Below are 11,891 nucleotides of genomic sequence, written 5' to 3'. Positions count from 1 at the left end.
ATCTCAGGGATTTCATGATGAGTGGGATCTCTTGTTTGCTCCATCCTCTTCTTAGTGGTATCCATGAGGACTTGGTCCGACCTTTGATCAAAGTTGACCCTTTTTGAGTTTGAAAGGGACCTCGAGGATCACTTTCTTCAAGGCGCAACTTCATAGAAGTGGTCTTGATGCACCCTTGAGATGAATCTCTCCATCTTCCATGACTTAGAGGTGAAAGCTTTTGCCTTCCCTTTCCTCTTTCTAGAGGTTTCTCCGGCCTTGGATGCCATAAATGGTTATGGAAAAACAAAAAGCAATGCTTTTACCACACCAAACTTAAAAGATTTGCTCGTCCTCGAGCAAAAGAAGAAATAAGAGAGTAGAAGAAGAAGAAACAGAGGAGATGGAGATGGCTTTGTGGTTCGGCCAAAGGGGAAGAAGTAGTGTTTAGGTTGTGTGAAAATGAAGGAGTGAAGATGGGTTTATATAAGAGTAGAGAGAGGGGTAGGGTTCAGTTATGTATGGGTGGGTTTGGGAGGGAAAGTGGTTTGAATTTGAATGGTTAGGTAGATGGGGTTTTATGAAGGATGGATGTGAGTGGTGAAGAGAAAGATGGGATTTGATAGGTTAAGGGTTTTTGGGGAAGAGGTGTTGAGGTGATTGGTTAATGGGTGAAGAAGAGAGAGAGTGGTGGGGTAGGTGGGGATCCTGTGGAATCCACAGATCCTGAGGTGTCAAGGAAAAGTCATCCCTGCACCAAGTGGCGAGCAAAATTGCTCCTTGTGCCAATTCTAGCGTTAAACGCCGGGCTGGTGCCCATTTCTGGCGTTTAACGCCAACTTATTGCCTTTCCTGGTGTTTAACGCCAGTCTGGTGCCCCTTTCTGGCGTTAAACGCCCAGAATGGTGCCAGACTGGGCGTTAAACGCCCATTTGCTGCCCTTACTGGCGTTTAAACGCCAGCAAGGTCTTCCTCCAGGGTGTGCTATTTTTCTTTCTGTTTTTTATTCTGTTTTTGCTTTTTCAATTGATTTTGTGATTTCTCATGATCATCAACCTACAGAAAACATAAAATAACAAATGAAAATAGATAAAATATAACATTGGGTTGCCTCCCAACAAGCGCTTCTTTAATGTCAGTAGCTTGACAGTGGGCTCTCATGGAGCCTCACATATGCTCAAAGCAATGTTGGAACCTCCCAACACCAAACTTAGAGTTTGAATGTGGGGGTTCAACACCAAACTTAGAAGTTGGTTGTGGCCTCCCAACACCAAACTTAGAGTTTAACTGTGGGGGCTCTGTTTGGCTCTATTTTGAGAGAAGCTCTTCATGCTTCCTCTCTATGGTGACAGAGGGATTTCCTTGAGCCTTAAACACAAGGGATTCTTCATTCACTTGAATGATCAATTCTCCTCTGTCCACATCAATCATAGCCTTTGCTGTGGCTAGGAAGGGTCTGCCAAGGATGATGGATTCATCCATGTACTTCCCAGTCTCTAGGACTATAAAATCAGCAGGGATTTAATGGTCTTCAACTTTTACCAGGGCATCCTCTACAAGTCCATAAGATTGTTTTCTTGAATTGTCTACAATCTCTAGTGAGATTCTTGCAGCTTGTACCTCAAAGATCCCTAACTTCTCCATTACAGAGAGAGGCATGAGGTTTATGCTTGACCCTAGGTCACACAAGGCCTTCTTGAAGGTCATGGTGCCTATGGTGCAAGGTATTGAGAACTTCCCAGGATCTTGTCTCTTTTGAGGTAATCTCTGCCTAGACAAGTCATCCAGTTCTTTAGTGAGCAAAGGATGTTCGTTCTCCCAAGTCTCATTACCAAATAACTTGTCATTTAACTTCATGATTGCTCCAAAGATGAAAATACAATAGTAAAAGGTCCTATTTGTAGAGAACTAGTAGCTAGGGTTTACAGAAATGAGTAAATGACATAAAAATCCACTTTCGGGCCCACTTGGTGTGTGCTTGGGCTGAGCATTGAAGCATTTTCGTGTAGAGACTCTTCTTGGAGTTAAACGCCAGCTTTTGTGCCAGTTTGGGCGTTTAACTCCCATTCTTGTGCCAGTTCTGGCGTTTTACGCCAGAATTCTTGAGCTGACTTGGAATGCTTGTTTGGGCCATCAAATCTCGGGAAAAGTATGAACTATTATATATTGCTGGAAAGCCCAGAATGTCTACTTTCCAATGCAGTTGAGAGCGCGCCAATTGAGCTTCTGTAGCTCCAGAAAATCCACTTCGAGTGCAGGGAGGTCAGAATCCAACAGCATCTGTAGTCCTTTTCAGCCTCTGAATCAGATTTTTGCTCAGGTCCCTCAATTTCAGCCAGAAAATACCTGAAATCACAGAAAAACACACAAACTCATAGTAAAGTCCAGAAAATAGAATTTTAACTAAAAACTAATAAAAATATAATAAAAACTAACTAAAACATACTAAAAACATACTAAAAACAATGCAAAAAAGCGTATAAATTATCCGCTCATCACACGTCAATGTGTGCGTACGCACACATGATCATTCTTTTGCTAAAAAAATTGCTTTTTGTGTGCACACACTATCTTGTGCGTACGCACACTCTATAACACCCTTCCTGTCAGGAGCGGCCGCACACCCTTTTGCATCTGCATCCCCTGTATTTTCACCTGTTGTGTGTATGCACGAACCTGTGTGCGTACGCACCGGCATCGATCTAGGCAGCAATTTGAAAGAAACCTAGTCGCACCAGAACCCCCCAAACCCCTTTTCTTCTTCGTCTGATGCCACAACCCACTGCAGCTGCTGTGCCGCCGCCACCCTCCTCTTCTTCCTTCTTTTTTCTTCTTCTTTTTTTTCTTCTTCTTCTCTCTTTCCTCTTCACGGGCATGCTTCCCCTATTCTCTTTGTATTGCCAGTTCTGCCTTCGGCAAAACTCTACCACCGTGAGCCTCACAGTGGCTGTCACAAGTGCCACTGCTACATCTTCTTCTCCTCCATTCTTCAACTCTTCATTTTCAGGTTTTACTTTTATTTGATTTGTTTATTTGCTTGCTTAATTTTTGTTTTCTTTATTTAATTTGGTAATCTAGCTTAGGTTTTGGCTTAATTAGTTGTTGTTGAATTGCAAGTGTTCAATTTTTTATTTATGGGTTGTTGATGCTTGAATTTTGGCTTGAAATTGTTAAATTTGTGCACTGCATACTATGTGTTTGATATAATGCCTGAATGAACTTTTGGATTAATGCATGTGTTATAGCTACCATATATGTTAGATTAAATCCTTGTTTGGCATTCAATTCAAGAATGGTGCACTATTGCATGATTATGATGCTATTTTGGATTGAAATTTCAATAATGTACTTGTTTATAGCTTTCAGTTGTGAGCACCAAATTCATATGAAAAGTGACATTTGATTTTGTATTTGGTGAAATTTTTAATAAGTATATATTGAATTTAGTGAATTGAATTGAATTGCTTGTTCATCATGGTTTTGAAATCAATATAATAACATAACAAGGTACTTATTTCTTGTCAATGACTCAATGCTTTGTATTTGTTTGAGTTGACTCGACTTGATTCTTATCAAGCTTGTCATTTTCTAACAAGCACCTTCTCTATGTGATTATTTCAATATTCTTGAGAATGAATGAGTAATTTTATTTTCATCATTGAATCGGTTATTGTTTGTTGTGCTATTTTATATCAATCTTGTGCTCCCACTTGCACAATTTCAATATCCAATATCTCTTAAATTCAATTCACTCTTGTTGTAATTGCCTAAGCTTGCTTGTGTTTAATTGATGCTCATCAATTGCTTGCTTCTTAAGCCGTTTAATTGAAAAACTCATGCTTACTTTTTGATAGTATGGTTGCCATTTTAATCGGCCAATGTGTGTTCTAGCCATGTACATTTAGAATATACACATTGTATTTTATCATGCCACACAACTATGAACTCTTCCTCAATTCATGTTTACTTGTTTTAAACTGCAGCACGAGCCCCCACGTCTACCAGCTGAAGGTGGAGGAACCTAAAGCTTCATTCTCCCTAGATCATGTTCATACACGAAGGACCGTGCAACGCTTAAGTGTGGGGGAGGATTCGCAATTTTTGGGGCATAAATTTTCTTTTTTGAACACTTTGCACTTTACTTTTGTTTTCTTTTTATTATGTTTCTTGTAGATATTTAGAGTACTTTTGACTATTGCATTGCATTTTCTTCTGGTACATATATCATAGATTATTCATAGTTTATTTCTAGCTATTGCATTTGGCATTTTTGCTTTTGCATGGTATATAGTTTATAGATAGAAGTTATGATTGGATGTTGTGAATAGTATAGTGCCTAGTTCAATTTTGTCCTAACTATTCATGATGATTTTTGGATAGTGAAAATTAGGAAAAGAACTAGGAATTTTTGAAATTGCATCCATCACATCATACATTCATATATAGGAAATAATTTTGGTGAAAACAACAACAAAAATTCCAAGAGATCTCTTTTAGGGCATACCATTGATTTGATTCGGAAATTATTTTTAAGACTTGCATGAATGATTCTTGTGGAACATAGAAGAGAGATAGAACAAACAACCTTGTTAGTTGTTGAGCTTATAATGTGTGGTTGTATATTTTGACTACTATCTTGTTCTTGTGTGCTGTACTCGTTCTATGATTGTGATCTTAGATTCGCTTGATTCTTTATTTTCGATGTTTGATATTTGAATGCATTTAGCATGATTGAGGCCATTTTTTGAATTAAACTACTCACCCATATAGTCGTACCCGTATATCTAGCTTTGTGAGCCAATTGTGAGCTTTTTAATCCCCTTTGGTTCTAATTATTGGCACATTACAACCCTAAGCGGAAAACCATGAATTACCTTGAATTGCATCTTCGATTAGCTTAGGTTGAGAAGTATGTTGCATTTAAGTGTGGGGGAATTTTGGAGGACTTTGGTAGAAAGAACAAAAGTATTTTGGGTATGCTTTGGAAAAATTTTGAAAATGGGTGCACATTCATGTGTCAATTTGCTTTAACCATATGCATTTGTTATAGAAAAAGAAAAATGAATAGGGAATGCATATGTGATTTGGATGAAAAGTTGCATGAATGTGTATAAAAAGAGAAAATGATGGAAGGTTAGGTTGCATTGTTGTTAGGGTAATATAGGTTGAGTTGGATACCTAAACTAATCAAGGATTCAATCTTTTAGTCCACTTAGCCATATTTATCCCACCTTAACCCTAATCCCATTATAACTCTAAGAAGTTCTCATAATATTTGCATTCATGCATCAAATGTTTGTTGATTGTTAGATGAAGAGAAAATCCTTGAAAGCATGATTAGAGGATACTTGAGTGATTAAACCCTTAGACACTAAGTGTTGAGAGTGTATACACATCCAGTGTGTAAGACCCAGAACCTTCGAAAAATATTACTATGAGTTAATTTCAATTTATATATTCATTAAAAATTTTACTTTTAGAAATTATTTTATTTAAAATAATTAAATCAAGTTTTGATAATTAAATTGGAAATTTTACTTAATCTTATAATTATTGAATAATTTTATATATTTAAATTATAAACTTAACAGTTGTAAAAGAATAAGAATTTCATACGATTTAGTTAAATAATTGAGATTTTGGAATTTAATACTCTAATTTTTATAAACAGAAAATAAATTATATTATTTCTAATTTTAAAATTAGAATATTTGATTAAAAGCTGATTAGTAAATTGATAATTAAGTAGTATTTTTAAAGTAATTTTAAGAGATCAAATTAGATTTTAATTCTTTTATAATATACTTTAATTTTATTAAAATTGACCAAACCCCAATTTACCCAAAATTCTTAATTTCACTTTTGTCCCAAATTAAATCCTAATTCCCAAATTAATCCCCAAAAACCCTAACCCCTTCTAACCTAACCCTAACCACCGCCAATGTTTCCCTTCTCTGACCAAACCCAGTAGCAGTAAAAAAGAAAGAAAGAAAGAAAGAAAGAAATAGTGAGGGTAGAGATGGGAGAACGGGAAAGCTGGGAAGAAGAGGGGGAAGGAAAGGGGACGGCGCCGGCGGGGCTAGGAGCCGCCGTCACCGTCGAGTCACTGAGAGAAAGAGAGAGAGGCTGTGACTGGAAGGAGAGAGAAAAGCCGCCTCGCGTCTTGCTGTCGCTACCGCCGTCGCCCTCATCCCGAGTCATCATCGTCGCCGTCGCGGGGGAAGACCAGAAATTCTGGTAGCCGCCGTTGAATCAGAGTTGCGAAGAAAAAGAGCCCGCAGGTGAGAGAGCGAGCGTCGCACCAGCCACCCTCATCGATGTCCATGCATTGCCACTGCTGCTCCTGTCCACGATGCCAACTTCCACTACCGTCGCATCTCTCTTCACAGCCACCAACGAGAACGCACGCGAGGAGCAGACGCGCAAAAGGAGGACGACGGATGGAGAAGAAGGTGGCGCTACTTGCATTGTTGTGCCCAATCGTCGTCCACGGAAGTGAGCGAACCTGTGGTTGAAGCTACAATTGATTTCGGGCCAAGAGAAAGGGTTCTTGTGACACATTTAGCTTATGGGTTCAACTTTTCGAGGTAGGAGTTTTTCTTAAAATTTAATTTTATCTTAAAAAGTTGTTATAAATAGATATCGATGTGAAAAATATATTTCTGTGATTATGTTTGTTTTTATGGATGTGGCTGTTTGCTGTATTAAATTATTGATTGCTTCAGTGCTGTGTGGTTATTAATAAAAGAGTGGTTTATAAAGTTATCTGACTTAATTTTATTAAATGTGGTTTTTTCTAGTCTTGGAGTTAGTTTGTTAATGTAATTGAGTCTGTTTTTAAAATGATTTAAGATATGAAAATGAATGGATTTTTGGAAGCGGTTTGGTTTTAAATTAGTTTGATTTTATAAATTACTTAATATTGGAGCTGGTTTGATTTTGAAGAAAAGATTTATTATTGGGATTGATTTAATTTGAAAATGATTTGATATTAGAACTGGATTAATTTTGGAAAATGATTGAGACTTGGAAATGGTTGAGAAGGGTTTGAGAAATGTTTGGATGGGACCTGAAAAGGGTGGCAGTGTCCGAGTTTTAGAGGAGATGCTGCCGAAATTTTATAAAATTGGAAGTTTTGCTTAAAGTATTATCTAAAAAGATTTGTTTTTAAACATTATATGTTTTAAGATTGATTTATTTATTAAAGAAAGATTTATGTTTTGAATTGGGATTGTAAATGAACGAAATGGAAAGAAAGATGATGAGGATTTTCTTTAAAATATGGTTTTTGAATGAATTTGGAAACGAAATATGGATTGATGAATGATGATGATGTTGAGAATGTTGAGATATGGATTGAGAATATTGAGATATGATCTTTGAATTATTCATATGGCTTATGAATTTGAATTATCTGAGACACAAATTTCCCTGGATAGACACAGTGGCTTGCCACCACTTGCTCCATGTTGAGATTCGATACTTGATGAGCGGATAATTTATATGCTTTAAGGCATTGTTTTTACATAATTTTTAGTATATTTTCGTTAGTTTTTATTATATTTTTATTAGTTTTTATGTAAAATTCACATTTCTAGACTTTACTATGAGTTTTTGTGTTTTTCTGTGATTTCAGGTATTTTCTGGCTGAAATTGAGGGATCTGAACAAAAAGCTGATTCAGAGGCTGAAAAAAGACTGCAGATGCTGTTGGATTCTGACCCTCCTGTACGCGAAATAAATTTTCTGGAGCTACAGAAGCCCAATCGGCGTGCTCTCAATTGCATTGGAAAGTAGACATCTTGGGCTTTCCAGAAATGTATGATAGTCCATACTTTGCCCAAGATTTGATGGCCCAAACTGGCGTCTAAACGCCGGTCAGAGCCCTTTTCTAGCGTAAAACACCAGAACTAGCACCAAAGCTGGAGTAAAACGCCAGAACTGGCACCAAAGCTGGAGTAAAACACCAAAGAAAGCCTATGCACGTGAAAGCTTCAATGCTCAGCCCAAGCACACACCAAGTGGGCCCCGGAAGTGGATTTCTGCACTATCTACTTATTTTTGTAAACCCTAGTAACTAGTTTAGTATAAATAGGACTCTTTACTATTGTATTTATATCTTTAGATCATTTTTGAGACTATCTTTGGCTCACTTTTGATCTCTTGATCACGTTTTGGGGGCTGGCCATTCGGCCATGCCTGGACCTTCATCTCTTTTGTATTTTCAACGGTGGAGTTTCTACACTTCATAGATTAAGGTGTGGAGCTCTGCTATTCCTCATGAATCAATGTAAAGTACTATTGTTTTTCTATTCAATTCACACTTATTCTTATTCTAAGATATTCACTCGTACTTTAACCTGATGGATGTGATGATTCGTGACACTCATCATCATCCTCCATTATGAGCGCGTGCCTGACAACCACTTCCGTTCTATCTGCGAGAGCTTGAGTGTGTATCTCTTGGGTTCCTGGTTCACGACGCATGATTGCCTCTCCTGACAACAAAGCCTTTCAATTCCATGAAATCAGAGTCTTCATGGTATAAGCTAGAACCAATTTGCAGCATTCTTGAAGTCCAAAAAGTCTAAACCTTGTCTGTGGTATTCCGAGTAGGATCTAGGATGGGATGACTGTGATGAGCTTCAAACTCATGACTGTTGGGCACAGTGACAGTGCGCAAAAGGATCATTGGATCTTATTCCAACACAAGTGAGAACCGACAGATGATTAGCGCTACGTAACCCATAGCCAGACCATTTTCATTGAGAGGACGGACGGTAGCCATTGACAACGGTGATCCCCCAGCATACAACTTGCCATGGAAGGGAGTATGAATGATTGGATGAAGACAATAGAAAAGCAGAAGTTCAGGAGCAACAAAGCATCTCCATACGCTTATCTGAAATTCCCACCTATGAATTGCATAAGTATCCCTATCTTATTTTATGTTTTATTTATCTTTTAATTATCTAAACTCTCATAACATTCTGAATCCGCCCGACTGTACAGGATGACCATAGCTTGCTTCAAGCCGACAATCTCCATGGGATCGACCCTTACTCACGTAAGGTATTACTTGGACGACCCAGTGCACTTGCTAGTTAGTTGTATCGGAGTTATGTATCACAATTCCGTGCACCAAGTTTTTGGCGCCGTTGCCGGGGATTGTTCGAGTTTGGACAATTGACGGTTCATCTTGTTACTTAGATTAGGTAATTTTCTTCTTGTTCTATTTTCAAAAATCTTTCAAAAAATTTATTTTTCTAATTTTCGAAAATTTTTCAAAAAAATATATTTAATAAAATCATAAAATCAAAAAAAATTTGTGTTTCTTGTTTGAGTCTAGAGTCAAATTTTGAGTTTGGTGTCAATTGCATGTTTTTATTCTTCTAGCATTTTTCAAAAACTCATGCATATGTTCTTCTTGATTTTCAAGTTGTTCTTGATCATTGTCTTTGTTTGATCTTGTGATTTTCTTGTTTTGAGTCTTTTCTTGTTTTTCATATGCATTTTTAATTTGTTAGTGTCTAAGCATTAAAAATTTCTAAGTTTGGTGTCTTGCATGTGTTTCTTTTCTTAAAAATTTTTCAAAAATATGTTCTTGATGTTCATTATGATCTTCAAAGTGTTCTCGGTGTTCATCTTGACATTCAAAGTGTTCTTGCATGCATCATTGGTTTTGATCCAAAATTTTTATGTTTTGAGTCAATTTTTTTGTTTTTCTCTTTCCCCATTAAAATTCAAAAATAAAAAAATGATCTTTTCCTTATTTCACTCATAAAATTCAAAATTTTGGGTTGACTTAGTCAAAGATTTTTAAAATTTAGTGGTTTCTTGTTAATCAAGTCAAAATTTCAATTTAAAAATTCTATCTTTTCAAATCTTTTTCAAAAATAAAATCTTTTTCATTTCTCTTCTTAATATTTTCGAAAAAAATTTTAAAAATTGATTTTCAAAATCTTTTTCTTAATTTTATTTGATATTTTTGAAAACCTTGCTAACAATTAAGGATTTGATTAAAAAATTTCAAGTTTGTTACTTTCTTGTTAAGAAAGGTTCAATCTTTAAATTCTAGAATCATATCTTTTAGTTTCTTGTTAGTCAAGTCATCAACTTCAATTTTCAAAATAAAATCTTTTTAAATTTCTTTTTCAAATCTTTTTCAAAATAGATTTCAATCATATCTTTTTCAAAACTTAATTTCAAAATCTTTTTCTAACTTATTATCTTTTCAAAATTTATTTTCAAATCTTTTTCAATCAACTACTTGAGTTTTTGTTTGATTTTAAAAGTTTACTAATTCTTATCTTTTTCAGAACCACCTAACTACTTTTCTCTCTCCAATTTTCGAAAACCACTAACAACTTTTTCAAAAATCTTTTTAATTAACTAATTGTTTTAAATGCTAATTTTATTTTATTCCTTTCTTAATTTTCGAATACTAACTAATATTTAAAATAAAAACAAAAATATTTTTCCTTTTATTTAATATTTGAATTCCCTTTCTCTCATATCTTTCTATTTATTTATTTATTTACTAACACTTCTTTCCTTCTTAAAAATTCAAACCCTCTCTCCCTCTCTGTGTTCGAATTCTCTTTATTCTCTCTCTACCTTATTCTTCTCTTCTTCTCTTCTTCTACTCACATAAAGGAATCTCTATACTGTGACATAGAGGATTCCTTTTCTTTTTTGTTTCCTTCTTTTTCACATGAGCAGGAACAAGGATAAAGATATTCTTGTTGAAGCCGATCCTGAACCTAAAAGGACTCTGAAGAGGAAGCTAAGAAAAGCTAAAGCACAACTCTCTGGAAAAGACCTGACAGAAATTTTTGAAAAAGAAGAAGACATGGCAGCCAAAAATAACAACAATGCCAGAGATGCAAGGAAGATGCTTGGTGACTATGCTACACCAACTTCCAACTTCTATAGAAGAAGTATCTCAATTCCTGCCATTGGAGCAAACAACTTTGAGCTTAAGCCTCAATTAGTTTCTCTAATGTAGCAGAACTGCAGGTTTCATAGACTTCCATCAGAAGATCCTCATCAGTTCTTATCTGAATTCTTGCAAATCTGTGATACTGTTAAGACCAATAGGGTTGATCCCGAGGTCTACAGACTTATACTTTTCCCCTTTGCTGTAAGAGACAGAGCTAGGACATGGTTGGACTCACAACCTAGAGAAAGCATGAACTCTTGGGACAAGCTGGTCAATGCTTTCTTGACCAAATTCTTTCCACCTCAAAATATGAGTAAGCTTAGAGTGGACGTCCAAACCTTCAGACAGAAGAAAGGTGAATCTCTCTATGAAGCTTGGGAAAGATACAAACAATTAACCAAAAGGTGTCCTTTTGACATGTTTCCATAATGGAGCACCATATGTATATTCTATGATGGTCTGTCTAAATTGTCAAAGATGTCATTGGATCATTCTGCTGGTGGATCCCTTCATCTGAAAACACCTGCAGAAGCCCAAGAACTCATTGAGATGGTTGCAAATAATAGTTTATGTACACTTTTGAAAGAAATTCTGTGAATAATGGGGTGACTCAGAAGAAAGGAGTTCTTGAGATTGATACTCTGAATGCCATATTGGCTCAGAACAAAATATTGACTCAGCAAGTCAATATGATTTCTCAGAATTTGACTGGATGCAAGCTGCATCCGGCAGTGTTAAAGAAGCCTCCTCTGAAGGAGAAGCTTATGACCTTGAGAATCCTACAATGGAAGAGGTGAATTACATGGGAGAATCCTATGAGAACACCTAAAATACTTCATGGAGGAATTATCCAAATCTTTCATGGAAGGATCAATAGAAGCCTCAACAGGGCTTCAATAATAATGGGAGAAATAGGTTTGGCAATAGCAAACTTTTTTCATCATCTTCTCAGCAACAGATAGAGAATTCTG

This window comes from Arachis duranensis, chromosome 1, assembly GCF_000817695.3.
Source record: "Arachis duranensis cultivar V14167 chromosome 1, aradu.V14167.gnm2.J7QH, whole genome shotgun sequence".
Classification (NCBI taxonomy): Eukaryota; Viridiplantae; Streptophyta; class Magnoliopsida; order Fabales; family Fabaceae; genus Arachis; species Arachis duranensis.
The sequence above is the reverse complement of the archived record's forward strand: the minus strand, read 5'-3'. Positions refer to the sequence as shown.